Below are 17,309 nucleotides of genomic sequence, written 5' to 3'. Positions count from 1 at the left end.
AGGGACCTTTAGTCCAAGGTACAGCCCGAACGGCTGAACAGAATTACTTGAAATTTGGCAAAGAGGTAGTCCTCAGCTCAGGGAAGTGCCTTTTGCAGGTCTGGTGTCAATCTGTTCAGTAGTTCCTGAGAAAATCAAAAGTAAAATCATATATATATGTGGGCGGAACCTAACCACACATCTCATCCTGAGATCTGATTGGCTGTCAGCACTTCATCCAAGAAGTGTTGGCAGCCATCTTGGGACCAATATACATGATAGCACCTCATTAAAAAGCATTGCAGTTAATAGAAGGTTTTAAGACTTTAGTTGCATTATAAATCATTTGTTGATGGTACCATACTCATTTTAGGAATTGTGGTATGTTCTAAGGTGATTTCACCATGTGAAAAAGCCTTCTGCTGGGATATCATGATTGAGAGAAAAATATTTTCTCATGCTTTTCCCACAGAGGTTTGGAAGGTGATCTATAAGCTAAACTGAGAGCTTATTTTCTGTAAATTCACATTATCTTTCTCAGTCATGTGAGAATGAAGTCTGACATTCTCAGTAAAACATGTACATCCAACAAGGGCAGAGACTGTCAGTTGATTCCTTTGTGTTCTACTGCAGCTTCCCAGAGTGTTCCAAAGAACAACTAGAGCGCTAACAGTCCTACTTATGATAAACGTATGGCACACCTGAAGCCATCTTGCTTGGATTAAAGTGGTAACTCTTAAAACATTTAATTTAAAAAGGAACAAAATGAGGGGGTTCATTTTTCCATAACAAGTATGATTAGTGCTACAGAAAGAAAAACTAGGGCACATTTTGACTTCTGAAATCCTCTTTTATTTCATTAAAAAATTCTGACATGCAGACTGAAACATGCACTTTCAATACCAGCAGAAATTTTCCCTGGTGAGCAGTAGCTTTACTACAGTGATCTAATGAGCAAAAAGAGTGCTAACATTCTGAATTTATGGCAAATGTGTGACACATCTGAATGCCTTCTTGATGGAATCAAAGTAAAAAACTGAAAGTATTTCCTACTGAGGAGACTGCAGTAAATGAGGAAATTAGGAAACTTCATAACAAATAAGTCTCCCAAGATGGCCACCAGAGACAAAAGAGCCCAAATGTAGCCCAAATATCACCCAGATGTAGCCAAAGTATAGCCCAATGACAGAATGTCCCACAGTGTTCTTAAAAACAACTAGAGCGCTTACTGTCTTCATTATGACAAAAGTATGGCACACCTAAAGCCATCTTGATTGGAATAAACTGGTAACACTTAAAACATTTAATTTAAAAAGGAACACAATGAGGGGGTTCATTTTTCCATAGAAATTATGATTAATGCTGAAGAAAGAAAATGAGGGCACATTTTGAGTGACTTCTCAAATCCTCTTCTATTTTATTAAAAAATTCTGACATGCAGACTGAAACATGCACTTTTAATACCAGGAGCAGACTTCCATGGTGAACAGTAGTTTTACTACAGTGATCTAATGAGCAACTAGAGTGCTAACTTTCAGAATTTATGGCAAATGTGTGACATATCTGAATACCTTCATGATGGAATCAAAGTAAAAAACTGAAAGCATTTGCTACTGAGGAGACTGCAGTACATGAGGAAATTAGGAAACTTCATAACAAATAAATCTCCCAAGATGGCCACCGGAGACAAAAGAGCCCAAATGTAGCCCAAAATCACCCAGATGTAGCCCAAATATAGCCCAATGACAGAAGTGTGCAAAACACTTATTATTTTGTGTTTTTGCAGTGTTATATAGTGCAGACTTGTCAGGTATTGGAGTGCTTTACATGAGCATTGGTTACATCACACAAGAACAAATTCATTTTGGTTGTAGACATGGGGAGAGTAAGTGATTTGACCAGAATCACAGAATGTCGAGCTGAAGCAGAAACTCCAACCTGGTTCCCCAGTTGCAAAGTCTGCAGTTCTGGAAGTAACACCACATCCTCTCCCCTAAGTGCAACATTTAATCAAGTGGTCAACTGGATAAAAAAACATAAAGATAACAAATAATTTAAAAGTGCTTTGTCGCTATTTGAAAACTGAGAAAACATGTCCTTATTTTAGTCTTTTAGAGCACTAACCATAATTTTGATGCCAATAAGACCCTCTCATATATGTAATTTCTAAAGGAAATGCTCTAGGTATTACAGTTTTGATTACATCAAGATGACGTCAGGCGTTCCACACTTTTGTAATAAATATAGAATGTTAGCAATCTAGTTGTTCATTAGGATACTGTTGAGAGGCAGAGGCCAGGGGCACGGACTCTGAAAATTGAAGGCAGGTAGGAGGGTGCAAAGGCAACAATTTAACCCCACCGAGCAGGCAGGAAGGGCCGTGGCAGCACAACAGACTATGGAGGGCAGTGGAAAGGGGGGCAGGGGCAACAAACCAACAATACAGGACTTGCAAGAGAGGCCGTGGCAATGTAATAGACCATTGTGGGCAGAAGGAAGAGGCAATGGTAGTACAACCATACATGCCAACAGACCCGATTCAGCCAGGAAACGTCCAATGTTTTTAAGCTCAAATGGGCTTTATTTGATCAGTCTCCTGTCTACAATCTCCTCTTTTTCAATGTAACTCAAAGGGGAAAATCAATACCCCAGTTTTTTTTCAAAATCTCCCTCTTACCAAGTTCAAAATGTTCGCAAGTATGGTACATTGGATCATGGAAGGAAATGGGGTAGGGACATGGACTTGGATAACAGAGGACAGGAGGGACATGGAGAGGTGCACCAAACTGACCCTGCAGGGCAGGCATCAGGGTTTGCAGCAGCACAATACACCACACAGGGCATGCGGGACGGGAGTGCAGCACAACAATCCATAGAAAGCAAGAGGGAGGGGACAGGACCATGCACATGGACAACAGAGAACAGAGGGGCAAGAGGCAATGGTAGCTAGCTGACCATAATGGACAGACAGGAGAGAAAGCTGCAGCATAACAGACCATAAAGGGCAGGAGGGACGGATCAGGGGCATTACAATGGAACAGACAAGCCAGGAGGGAGGGAGTAGGGGTCTGCACATGTAAACAGAGGGCTGGGGCAAGGGGGCAGGGCAGGAGCAGCAAGATAGCCATGGAGGTCAGGCAGGATGGGCAAGACACACCATGAAGTGCAACAGTGAGACTGTGATGGCATACACAGACCATGGAGGGAAGGTGGGAGGGGTTCAGGGGCAGCTAACTGACCACACAGGGAAGGTGGGAGGGGCCATGGCAGCACAGAAGACCATGCATGGCAAGTGGGAGGGTTAGTGGCAGCACAATGGCTATGATGGGCAAGAAGGAGGGTGCAGGGGCATGCACAAAGGACGATGGAGGATAGAAGGGAGGGTCAGGACCTGTGCACAGACAAGAAAGTTCAGGGGAAGGGGCCTCACAACAGACCGCATGGGGCAGGCAGGAGGAGCAGTTGCAGCACAACAGACCAGGGAGGGCAGAAGGGTGTGGCAGTACAATGGACCATGTAGGACAGGAGGAAGAGGATAGGGGCATGGCATGTGGACAGACAGGGTGGAGGTGGCAGGGACAGGTTACAGTCATCTGACAATGCTAGGCAGGTGGGAGGGGAGTGGAAGCTCAACAGAACACTCAGAGTAGATAGGAGTGGCAGGTCCATGGAACATGGTGGGCAAAAAGGATGGAGCAGGGGCATGCATAAAGACATCGGAGGGCAGTGGGAAGGAGAATAGGGGCAGCAAGCTAAGAACAGAGTTTAAGCAGGAGGTCAATGATGGGGCATAGAATTGGGCAATGGAGGGCAGGAGGAGGGGACTGGTACATCATACTAAATTGAGGGCAGTGGCAGCACATCAGACCATGCATGGCAGGAGGGAGGAGGCTAGTCCATGGATTCACACAACAGAGGATAGGGAGGAGGGGGATGGGGCAGCAAGCTAACTGTTCAGAGAAGGCGGGTATTAGGAACTTTATTGTTTTTAAAACGTGTGTCTGTGCGAACTACTTAAAATATGAACAAGTATGCAGCATAATCTCACTTTTATTCAGGAAGAAGAGGACGTTTGTGACTGTGACTCCGGGCTCACTTGGCAGAAACACCCCCTGACCCTCCACCCCCTATCGCAAAATGTAATGCCCGTGAAAAGGGTAGGTGAATACAGTGTTATATAGAACATAGTCCTGAGAGCATGATTGAAAATGAAAACTAGATATAGTGTATGGTATAAACTATGCACCAAAAAGTGTGATATAAGATGAACCGGGCGTGAAATATAATATGCAATACATTGTGCGCAATGACAGATTCATTGGAGAGCGCGAGATAGCACAGGCACTAGCGCGTGCTATGCGATGTGCGCCTTGGAGTGTAATATGCACAGGGCAGTGTTGTGTAACCTAACTAGTCTCTAAAGTTGTAATATAAAATATGTGCTGGGGAGTGTAACGTTGCATATGCACTGTGACAAAGATATGGATCCCAGATTGTAATATGTATGGCATAGCACTGTGCGTTATAACATAGGCATCGAGGAAGGCACGTTAGATGGGGCAATATAACCCGTGCGAAGACAAGTGTGGCATGACATATTCACGGGGTGGTGTTACAGTGCACATGGGCTAGAGAGTGTCATAGCATATGCACTAGCTGGTGGAATACAACACAGAGGTGTGTGGCACTCGGCAGGCAATGGTGGGTGTAACACAGCATTGGGCTCTGCCAGGAGCGCGCTGTGACTCTCAAGTGATGTTCGTCCCCTTTCCAGAGAGTAAAATAAAAAGTATTACACATCCGGCAGTGGATGTGTGTTTTATTAACCGTGAGGGGGGTTTCTTACATAGTTTTGGTCGAATTTTTGTCGAATCCCCTTTGAATGGCTTGGTGTGCATGTGTATTAAATGTGCCCGTCAATAGCTACCCATGTTTGTATAAATAAACGACAAGGGTGTCTACCGGGATTAGGCACGGTAGGGCATCAGACATGTCAGAGCTTCACTAGTGGTGTAAATACATTCCACGTGGATTCATTGTATGCATAGTCGCCTTTTAATGAATATCACTCAAATCGTCATGGTGATAGGTACGTACTGTTTTTCCAGCATGTCCTAGGTGTGTCTATAAATATATATTTTTTTAAAATAATAAAAAACAGTGGCCGGCCCTGGGGATTGGGGTAAAAAAAAAATAATTAGGAGACAGGCCCTGGGGGATGGGATCATCAGGGCCAATAAATTAGAATAAGAAGGGGAACCACACAGCCCCCCTTCTTAAAAAATTAAAATAAATAAAAGACTGGCATCGTGCCGGAGGCCACGCCCCCTCCTTGCAGCACTCTGCAAACGCGCCCCCTGGCGAGTTGTAAGTTGGAGAATTAATTCCTCTTCAATACTGAGGGCCAACTAGCCCAACAGGCATCTCCAGTATGCGCCAGGGAGCTGCGCTGCAGACAGGTGTTCTGAGGCCAAGCCCCTTTTTACACCTCTCTGCAACGCAGCTCTGTGGCGCTTACTGGAGGTACCTAGTGGTCTAGTTTGACCCTAAGGACCCTTAGGATTCAAGGGGACTTAATCTCTCAACTTAGAACAGCCACAGGGCGCGTTTACACAGTGGTGAAGGGAGGGGACGGGGCCTGAGGTTACGTGTGCAAACACGCACTATGGCACGTTTTAAATTGGGATATAATTTCCCTTCAATACTGAGGGCCCCGGGGGGCTAACTAGCCCACCAAGTGCTTCCAGTAAGCGCCACTGAGCTGCATTGCAGAGAGGTGGTCCAGGCTGTGCCACTTTTTACACCTCTCTGCAACGCAGCTCTGTGGCACTTACTGGAGGTACCTAGTGGGCTAGTTGGACCCTAGGGACCCTCAGGATTCAAATGAACTTAATCTCCCAACTAAAAACGGACACAGGGCGTGTTTACACAGTGGGGAAGGGAGGGGACGGGGCCTGAGTTAACGTGTGCAAAAATGCCCTGTGGCCTGTTTTAAGAGGTAGTTTTAATCCCCCTGCCCTATTATATACTAGGGGCTTACAGAGAAGGTCATGCTAATCACAGGGGGACCCCAACGCATAATGTTCCCTAGTGTATGTATGTGTTTTCACTGTATTCTAAGTGTCTTTTAACATAGCACTGGCTCTAGGACTGGTTAGTCAGACTCAGTTACCACCAGTATCCGTCTGAAAAAGTTGAGGGTACAGGATGATTTTGCAACAAGGCTTCTTTCTGCTCTTCTTTTTGTTCTTTCTGCACGTTATCCTTCTTCCTGCACTTTTCTTCGTCTTTGAGGACTTCTGTTGCTTCTTTCTGCACTTCTTTTTTTCTTTCTGTGCATTTTTTCTTCTTTCTTCACATGTCCTATCTCTGTAGGCATAGTTAGAAATTAGCATTTAAAAAACCTCAGAAATTAACTGAAAAAACCATAGGTTTCAGGGGTGTTATAGTTAGCTGGACTTTTCACTGTCATTTGAGATGTCATCAGTGATGTCATGAGTGATGTCACTGACCATGTCATGAGTGATGTAATATGTGACGTCATCAGCAGTGCATTGCGGGCGCGCGAGTTATAGTTAGCTGAACTAACTATAACGGGGGAATTTCAATGGTTTTGTACAAGTGAAAAGTCCAGCTAATTATAACACCCCTGAAACCTATGGTTTTTTCAGTGAATATATATATATATATATATATATATATATATATATATATATATTACCTACTGGCGGTCGCCAGTAGGTAGTTATAGTTAGGACCACGTTTCCATAGGAAAACCTCAACATTCTATTTTGAATAACTTTGGCGCCGGTCGACGAATCCTCGCGAATTTCTCAAAATAGGTGGGGCGCTACGCTCCGCTCCTACCCTGAAAGTCTCGGGGGGATCCGTCAAGCGGGGGCTGAGATAAAAGGGGGGTCCCAAAACGCGTTTTCCCCATGCATTTTTCCATAGGACCTTTAGAACGAGCTACAGCCCGAACGGCTGAACAGAATTACTCAAAATTTGGCAGAGAGGTAGTCCCTAGGTCAAGGAAGTGCCTTTTGTAGGTTTGGTGTAAATCTGTTCAGTAGATTCTGAGAAAATAGCCTTTAAATCAATATATATATCTGAGCCCGCTTACGGTACGCTTACCGTACGCTTACGGTAAGCGTACGGCGGCGTGCGCGAGCGCGATTCTGATTGGCTGTTAGATCTTAGTAAACATTCGAATCGGCCGAAACCAGGAAGCGGCGGCCGCCATTTTGTGTATTTCACTCTGAAAAAAAAGAGTGAAAACAAGGAAAGGGGGCAATGAGGAGAGTTACAGACCCCCTAACATTTGTAAGGGGGTCAAAGAAGGACAGAAAAGTACAAAAAAAACATTTATTGATTTTTAAAAAAATCACGGGGTACGCGTACGGTAAGCTTACGGTAAGCGTACGGTAAAAAAATAAAAATAGATAAATGAAAAGCAGATTTAAGAGTTTAGAAATTAGGGAGCTCTAAAAAGAGCTGTTGTGTTTATGAAGTCATTTTTTTAGTGGTACCTACAAGTAAGTACCGATGCAGAGTCTAAGGTTCAAGAGGAAGACTCTGTTCCCTTCATCATTGAAGTGCACACCATCTCCTCTATAAATGTCTTGCATGTCATAACGCAAGTTGTTGTGGTAAATGGCACCCATACCATAGTCACGGAGGAAAGCAGAAACAGATTTGTTGACGTGCTTTCTTGCTTTGTCAATCTGTGGACAGAAATGATTGGACCAGTTCCATTTTTGCCTTTGGCATATGTTGGAAAACACAAAGGCAGTTTTAGGGAAAAGTGAAAACAGTTGTGCAAAGGTGTCCTTCATAAGCATTTCCAGACCTACCCCAGTCAAAGTGCCTAGGTCATTGCCACCACAGTGCACTATTATGAGGTCAGGGTGTTGGATTTGAATGAAGGATTTCACCAATGGCATCAATTGGTGCCACTTTAACCCTCTCTGACCAATCCATTTAATGTCTACATTTGGCAAAGCAAGGTCTCTCACCATACCTGTTTTCTCTGCAAACATTTCACTCCAGAAGACATAGCTGTGCCCTACAATCCACACTGTGAACATCTTCAAAGGAGAACTGGATGCACTCAGGAGGTGCCTTTCAGTAGAATGGCAATATGAAAAGAAAGACAGTTTGGAAATGGAGGCATACATATTTTTTACAAAACAAAAAGAACTGATTGGCTGTTTCATACCATTCTAGAATAAAAACTAGGCTGTATGTGAAAATTAATAGAAGCATGTTTTGTATTGGTAAAAAAAAATGTGTAACCAAAGAACAGTACTATGGATTTGCTGTTAGGTTTGAAAAGTCAAGCACTCTTGCTCTGTGGAATTGAAACATTGTTTGGCGAACTTCTGACCTAACTCAACACAGCAGTGTTCCATGAGCTGTTGCTATGGTAGCAGGCAGAAGTCAAGTTGGGGGAAGGGTACTAGGCAGAAGTCAAGTTGGGGGAAGGGTACTTTTGGAAAAGGGTTGGTTTTCAACCAATAGAAATGTGTGATTACATTTGAAAAAAAGGGGGAAGCACTGAGATTTGAAACTTACAAGTATATGTGTGGAAAAATAGAGGGAAAGTTTGCCATTATCTGGTTCTGCTGAGAGGAGAGAGGTGAACACAACAGAGATCATGGCTCTGATAATCTGCTGTTTGAGTGTCACATTTCTTTCACAACTAACTAATTTTAAAGGTGAGTTTACAGTTTGAGAGGGGATGTATGTGGTAACTTAAGAAATGAATAATAGAAATGGAAATTGTTTTTGTTGTAGTTACACATGGTGGTTTCATAATGTGTCAGTCTGTAAAAGTGATTTTCACTTGCCCCGAAAAAAAAAAGAGCAGTAAGTGTGCTTTCAAATTGGCAAAGAAATTTCGTTTTGGGAGTAATGTGAAAACATGACTCTGTGTGCAGAGAGGAATTATAGGCAGAGATTTATTGCGTCTTGCTCTGGTGATTTCACAGTTGCATTAGATGGAAAGGGGGAGCGAATTTTTGGGGGAAGAAGCAGAGTCTTAGCACACACCCATGTGCTTGCCATGTATAGTCATGCACAGTACTTACAAGCAATTGGGGTTTTCAGGTTTCAGTCTGTAATGCAAATACATTCAGCATCACTAAGGCTGGTTGCCCTTGCTGGAGTGTAGGCAGTCACCGAGAATACACATGGTGGTGGTCTGAAAAAACAGTTTGGACATGTGCATTTAAATAAATCAAAAAAAGTGGTTTCATAATGTGTCAGTCTGTAAAAGTGATTTTCACTTGCCCCGAAAAAAAAAAGAGCAGTAAGTGTGCTTTCAAATTGGCAAAGAAATTTCGTTTTGGGACTAATGTGAAAACATGACTCTGTGTGCAGAGAGGAATTATAGGCAGAGATTTATTGCGTCTTGCTCTGGTGATTTCACAGTTGCATTAGATGGAAAGGGGGAGCAAATTTTTGGGGGAAGAAGCAGAGTCTTAGCACACACCCATGTGCTTGCCATGTATAGTCATGCACAGTATTTACAAGCGAGTGGGGTTTTCAGGTTTCAGTCTGTAATGCAAATACATTCAGCATCACTAAGGCTGGTTGCCCTTGCTGTAGTGTAGCAGTCTGGACATGGGCTTTTTAAAAAATCTGAAAAGTGGTTTCATAATGTGACAGTTTGTAAAAGTGATTTTCACTTGCCCAAAAAAAAGAGCAGTTAGTGTGCATTCAAATTGGCATAGAAATTTCGTTTTGTGACTATTGTGAAAAGAAATGTAGTAATATATTTAAATACAATAAAGGAATTGTTACAGAGAATCGGTGAGATCTGTACAAATAAAACTTTAGAATTTTATTGGATTACCATTGGAAATTTAATCAAAAAAGAATTTTAAAATTACTATTTGGTCTAAAGGAAATGAAATCAGATGTATTTTGGAGTTATTTGAGATATAATATTGTGATTATACTTCTGAAACAAACATATCAGACGATATTTTAAAGAAATAAGTATTGGTATTAGATGATATTTTTTTAGAATATTATGCATTTCTATAATGTTAAGTTTAAGTAAAAAAAGAATCAGGGCTTTTTTAATACAATCTTTGTGATTGTTATTTTTTTTTGCCCGCTGTAAAATGATGAATGCAATTGCTTTCACAATTTATAGTGAAATGCAATATATTTTGAAAACAGCAAAAATAAGGCAAAAATATTTTATGGAAAAACATGTAAATATGTGTACTGTATTATAAAATGTTTTAAAAATATTAATACTTTTTTCTTTTTTTCCAGATAGATATAGAAAATTTTCGAAAACTACAAACATTTTTAAAACTATTTTTTTAAAAAACAAATGAATAAATATTTTTTCAGTGAGTATGGTAAGTCAATAATAATAATTGTAGTCTCTCAAGGACCTTGTAATGTGTTTATTGATTTTTAGTGTTTTTTTTAAAGAAAAAAAAAAAGTACGCGCACCGTACGCGTACGGTAAAAAAAAAATAAAAAAAAGTTTTTAAAAACATATGTAAAAAAAAGATGAAAGATAAGGTTGGCTCTTAAAAGAACCGTTGTGTTCATGCAGGGACAGAGGAAAGGAAGCATGGGAAAATTATTCAAAGCGACAAATGTGTTGATCTATTTTGTTCACTAGGGAAACACTGGTCTCCCTATAGCAAATTAGATCTTGACAAAATGTGCATCGAATATCAACCTTCCGAAATCGAGGGTTGATTTCCAGAGGGCCAGCAAAAGGAGATTCTCCCCCCACAGATGAAGGGCTCACCTGACCTGCAGAAGAAGGAGTCAGCCCTGCAGATGATGGTTCAGGCTGAGCTGCTGTGGATGTACTGGCTTGTCTTTCTGAAGAGTTACCTCCAAAAAGATGACCATGTGTCCTTCTGTGTACATCCTGGAGGTGTCTCTTCATGGTGTGATTCCCAAAGGAATACTTCCTGTTAGGATTACCTCTAGAAAGTACACGCTTACACAGCTTACAAGTCACTAAGGGTGCATTTACCTTTTGCTGGCCTTCAGGAAAAGTAAAATAAACCCATACATAAGAGGGCTTTTGTTTCCTCGATCTCTGCCTCAAGACAGTGCTGCTAGTGCTAGCCTCACTCTCAGAAGAGCTCTGCTGTTCTGCCATCGTATCCCAAAGACAAACCAGCTCCTTCTCCCAAGGGATCACAAGCAGAAATGAGGGGAATGGGTGTGGTGTAGGAGAGTTCTAGAACTGAAAGTAGTTTCAACCAATCAAAAGTTGTGTTTCATGATCACATGACCTACCGTACGCTTACGGTACGCTTACGGTACGCTTACGGCAAAAGTGCGCATGCGCGTAAAAAAGACACGCGCTTGCGCGCATGCGCATAACAGTGACTCCCGGGACTTCCGCGTAACGTGCGCGTGTAGCGTACACGCGTACGCGTCCCACGCGGAGTATGCGCGGCTACGCAAATTGCGTAACTATACGCAAGCAGCGTAGGAAAATTACGGACGTTGCGTAAACCGTACGCTTACCGTGAGCTTACGGTACGCGTACTAAAAAAATTTAAAAAAAATTAGAAAAAAAGTACTGCAAATAAATTTTACATGTTTATTTTAAAAAATATATAAAAAAAAACATATTTAAGAATTTTAAAAATTTAATCATAGTCTTTATAAAAGGTAAGAAAATTAAAATAAAAATATGTTAGAAAAAATAGAAGAAAAAAAAAATTAGCATTTAAAAAACCTTGCAAATTCACTGAAAAAACCATGGGTTTCACACACGTTATAGTTAGGAATTAGCATTTAAAAAACCTTGCAAATTCACTGAAAAAACCATGGGTTTCACACACGTTATAGTTAGGAATTAGCATTTAAAAAACCTTAGAAATTCAGTGAAAAAACCATAGGTTTCACACACGTTATAGTTAGGAATTAGCATATAAAAAACCTTAGAAATTCAGTGAAAAAACCATAGGTTTCACACATGTTATAGTTAGCTGGACATTTTACTCGTAAAAAACCAATGAAATTCCCCCGTTATAGTTAGTTCAGCTAACTATAACTCGCGCGCCCGCAATGAACTGCTGATGACGTCACATATTACATCACTCATGACATGGTCAGTGACATCACTCATGACATCACTGATGACATCTCAAATGACATCACTGATGACCTCACTGATGACATCATCCTTGTGATAGAGTGGCAGACCTCCTCTTCCCCTAATAAAACCTTTGATACACACATTCAAAAATAGAGACTAAAATTTACAAAACAATGGACATACCAATAACAGTTACAACAACCTCTTCAGTAATTCTAAGATCCACATACACATCCACTCATTCACCAACAGTCCAATACAGTCACTCATACATGTACTCACTTTTCATATGTACTCATACACCTATACATCCTGTAACACAATGCCACTCATCCATAGAGCTACTCACACACATAGTCACTCATGCTAATAAAGAATCAAACATACATTTACTTGCATATACAGTTATACACACACCACCACACTTACTTCTACGGAAACTTACACATACTTAGTCTTTTAAACAATCACTTATGGAAATACATACTTATTCATACAGGAACTCTTTCAATCTCTCACTCTCACATATACTCACATATATAAACCAATAGTCACATACACTAGTTTTAAACATATGTAGTTACTCATAAAGACACTATTGAGACAGTCATTCACTCACTAACACACCCATACATACACTCATCCACCCATGCAGTCCTGCACACATGCTCTGTTCAACACATACAAACAGTGAGTCACTCATTCATGCACCTATGCACTACATCATACCCCCCACCGAACCATGCAGACACTCAGACTGATACTCAAAAAACCAACTAATAACCTATATAGACACCCATGTAGCTACTCACCAACCCATGCAGCCACTTATACACAAAGTGAAAAAATGATACAGATATTTACATATTTAAACATTACTCACTAAGCCATGTATTCACTATGATACACTTAATCAGTCAGTTACATAATCAATTTTTCAAAAAGAAATCATCCATTTAGACAGTAATATACCCATTTATTCTTCCATCAACCTTGAGATATACATATATAAAACATATTTAATTTTCAGAAAAACACACATTCACTGGATGATGTCATCAGTGAGGTCATCAGTGATGTCATCAGTGATGTCATGAGTGATGTCACTGACCATGTCATGAGTGATGTAATATGTGACGTCATCAGCAGTTCATTGCGGGCGCGCGAGTTATAGTTAGCTGAACTAACTATAACGGGGGAATTTCATTGGTTTTTTACGAGTAAAATGTCCAGCTAACTATAACATGTGTGAAACCTATGGTTTTTTCACTGAATTTCTAAGGTTTTTTATATGCTAATTCCTAACTATAACGTGTGTGAAACCTATGGTTTTTTCACTGAATATATATATATACACACACATATAAACCTACAAGTCACTCCTATGGCAGGCCTTATCAATCCTGAAGGCCAAGTGCTTGGTGTAATCGCTGATTAATTCACCCTCGTAACCTTGATGTCTTTGGGTTAAATTGCTGGAATCTGCGACTTTTTCTTCTCCTGTATTCTGTGCTTTTTCCTGTTTGGGTTGTGTCTTCCTTTGTTCTGTGTTAATTGAGTTTGTGAAGAATTTTGTTCTTTCAGCATTCCCTGCAGGATTTCCTATGCGGGTCGTCTTAACGGCGCTTTTTTGTATTGCTTGTTGTGTTCCAAGTCTTCATAAAGATCGAGCGTGATCTTAATTAATTGTAAGCCATAGTGAGGTAAGATTTTTCATAATATGCTGTTGGGCTACTTGACATCATTTAATTATTGGTATTGTGATTACGTTGATTTACCGATTTCTGCCTAAAACTGGCCGTTCTCGTAGTTTCCAAACTAGGTGGACTAATAGGCAGCGATTGCCTCTCTCCAACGCCGTGTAACTCCTTCTCCTTAAGGTTAGTATGTTAGTTGTTATTGATTGAAGGTGATTAGGATTTTTACTTGACGGCCCGTAGTTGATAATTAAAAGATTAACTAAGAGGGGTAGCAACCCGGTCTATCTAATAGGGCTCAGAGTCACGGCCCCTTTTTGCTGCCCGAGGTAAGCTTGCAGGCAACCGTGGGTGGTTTTGCTGGATTTATCACATCCTGGTGTGCCAGCAGTACGGTGGCGGCAAGGTAGCCGCATTGTTTACTGAGGCAAAAGTAGGGGGTGTGGAAACGCAGGGCCGAGCGGGATCACTCGAGAGTGCCGCAAGCCGCACCCGACTTAGCAGGGCCGCTTCCGCTGTAGCCCCCGGTCACACTCTACAGCAGCGAGTACGCTGCTGCGCTCGGAGTCTTGGCTGCTCCCCTCCTTTTGCCCATTCCTCGTAACCAGTGACCAGTAGATGAAGTCTTCTGCTGTAGAACGTGAGCAAATGTCAGCAAAATCTGGTGGGGGGAAGAAGAGCAGAGTGCGAGTGAGAATGGGCCAAGCAAAGATCTGGATATCCTGTCCGTTCAAAGGAGGGGGCCGGGCCCTCCACACGCCTCTCTCCACACAGGCATCACATCAACAGCAACGCAGAGGCAGCAAGCAAGACAGATGGAGGGAGGGGGAGACAGGTGGGAACACTGCAGAAGCCAGGCTCCCCTGTCTTCCTTACCTCGCTCCGCGCTTAACGGTGTCTCCTTCAGCCTCAGCCTCAGTAGGAAGGTCCACCGAGAGCCGAGGCAGAGGGTGAAGCGTTAACCACCCATCCGCCTATTGCACGGCAGAGTCCTTCACTGACCAGGCACATCACTCACGGCTCTTGCAGCTCTTGCCGCTCTTGCTGCTCTTGTCATTTTTGCTGCACTTGCGGCTCCCGTCATGCCGGCGGCGGTGATCCGTTAGGTGACCGGGCACACAGCCGTGGCTCGCGACACTCGCGGCTCTCGAGGCTCGCGTTCCTCTCGTTGCACTCGCAGCTCACGGCTCCCCTGCTCATCGCGCTCACAACTCGGACCTCCGACCTCGCAACTCCAAACACTTCCGCTTTTCGATTGTGATTTTTCTATATTATTATTTATTCGTAAACCAGATGAAGACTTGAACCCAGTACTGAGGGAAGTCTCCCCAAATTTCTATACCTATTTGTCAATATACCCATACCTTTAACCCAAGCCTTTTTTAAATCCCTTCACTCTATCATGATCGCCCTGGTTTGGGCTGGAAGACAGTCTCGGGTGAGCTGGGAACTGCTGACACGTCCACTATCAGGAGAAGGGATGGGAGCCCCTGACCTTGAACTTTATATATTATGTGCACAAGCCCAATATCTTCATTTCTGGATACATCCCATCCCTTTTCAGCTGCATGTGGCTATTGAGAAAGACGTGGCTGACCCCACCCCTCTGCACGCGGCTGTATATAACCATATAACGGTCAGCGAGGTGAACACGGTTGAGACCTTGCGTTGGGCTTGGGAAGGTCTTAGGAAGCGTGTTGGGACCCCACTTCATAATGCACCCTCCACCCCCACTTGCACATCATCCACATTTTCCCTTTTTTAATGATAAGGGCTTAATAGCACTTGCCCATAATATAGGCATCTCCACATTAGGTGACCTGTACCCACAGGAGACATTTCTAGAGCCGCCCCAAAACCAGGAAGGCACTCAGATACCTATCTTGGAATTACTTTTATATTACCAACTCCGAGCCGCTTGCAAGACAATACACCCAACCATCCCAACTTCTCCAGCTATTATGAAGCCACTAGAGCACATATTAACTACCCCATCACCTCGTAGAATGAATACTAGGTTATATAACCTCACGCAAACAAATACCCCATGTGCTGCCCTCAGGGCTCTGGCGCAGTGGAGGAATGATTTGAATTAACTGCCTACAGATGAACAATGGTCATTCTGTTGCTCACAATTAAGATATTTATCCCCGATCTACAAGCTGAGGCTTATACATTTTAAATTCATACACAGGATGTATCGCACCCCCATGCAGTTACACAGGGCTAGGGCTACGGCCAGATTTGAGATGCTGGAAATGCAGACGAGAAGCTGCTACTTTTCTACATGTTGTGTGGGGCTGCCCACCCATAGCCGGATTTTGGGAGGAGGTATACAACACCATACATGCGGTCACCGGACTGATGCTGGAGTGTACCCCACTGGTAGCATTGCTGGGTTACGTAGAGGAAATCCCACCTGAGAAACGCCGACTAACAGCTATGATGCTACTGCTTGCAAAGCGTAGACTAGCCATACACTGGGGTGCCCCTAAAACTCCCCGTATTGCTACTTGGGTACAAGACATAGCTTATTGTCAGGAGCAGTTGGCAGCATTCTGGAACCTTATGCCCATGGCATCTCGCCTGAAAGACATATGGGAACCCTTCACGATCTGGCTCAGAGAAAAAAGCGACACTCTCCCAGATGACTCTAGGCCAATACCAGCTGCAACTTCGCCAGGATTGCCCCAGTAGCTGCCTAAACACCTGCCATCTTGTGCAGACTACCCTTACAGATATGGAGGTCGCCTATTCTGAAATACGTGGAATAGGTAGATACTGCCACTCCCCCTCCCCCTTTTAAGATGCCCAAAAAATCTCTCCGCCTGCCTAGTCCATGCCTGCCACTAAAGTGTTAGTCGTTATAACCTTGTAGGCTGTTTTAATGTATTAGGTGATATTCTTAAAAAGAACAGGACGCACTGGAGCAATGAATTTGACCTCAATGTTATACTGGTGTAATAACAATTCATGAAATTACACAATTCTGTATAATGCTGTGTAGTTTGTACACACGAATTTGCTTATGTTAAGCAAATGTCTGAACAAAACTTAAATAAAATAATTAAAAAAAAAAAAAGACAAGAAAAAGCTTTAGATCCGGGTCTGAATGTGGAGAAAGAAAGGAACTGATGTCAGAGTGCATTGGTGGGACTAATATGCAGCTTCACTTGTCACTTCCGGAATGGAACAACGTTGGTGCTGAGCCACATGATGTCACCTACTAGTGCGCAGTAGTACTGCTTCAAACTTTCCTGATCTATACTGATGTTTAGGGAATATTCACAAGGTAAGAAATATACGGTTAGAAGTGTCCATCAGAATTGAATGTTTCAAAAACTAAAGTTGCCAATTCAACGTCAAATGGAAAACAATAACAAAAAGCACCATCAGCTGTAAAAAAAAAAAAAGTGGTTAATTGAAAACAGGACTCAGGTATGCTGATTTAATATATAAGGAGGTAAAAAGATTTCACTCTCTCCAACACAGCCAATACTACCTGAAGTTTAGGTAATGGGTGACAACCTTAAATTTCA

This window comes from Triturus cristatus, chromosome 4_1 (genome assembly GCF_964204655.1).
Source record: "Triturus cristatus chromosome 4_1, aTriCri1.1, whole genome shotgun sequence".
Taxonomy (NCBI): domain Eukaryota; kingdom Metazoa; phylum Chordata; class Amphibia; order Caudata; family Salamandridae; genus Triturus; species Triturus cristatus.
The sequence above is the reverse complement of the archived record's forward strand: the minus strand, read 5'-3'. Positions refer to the sequence as shown.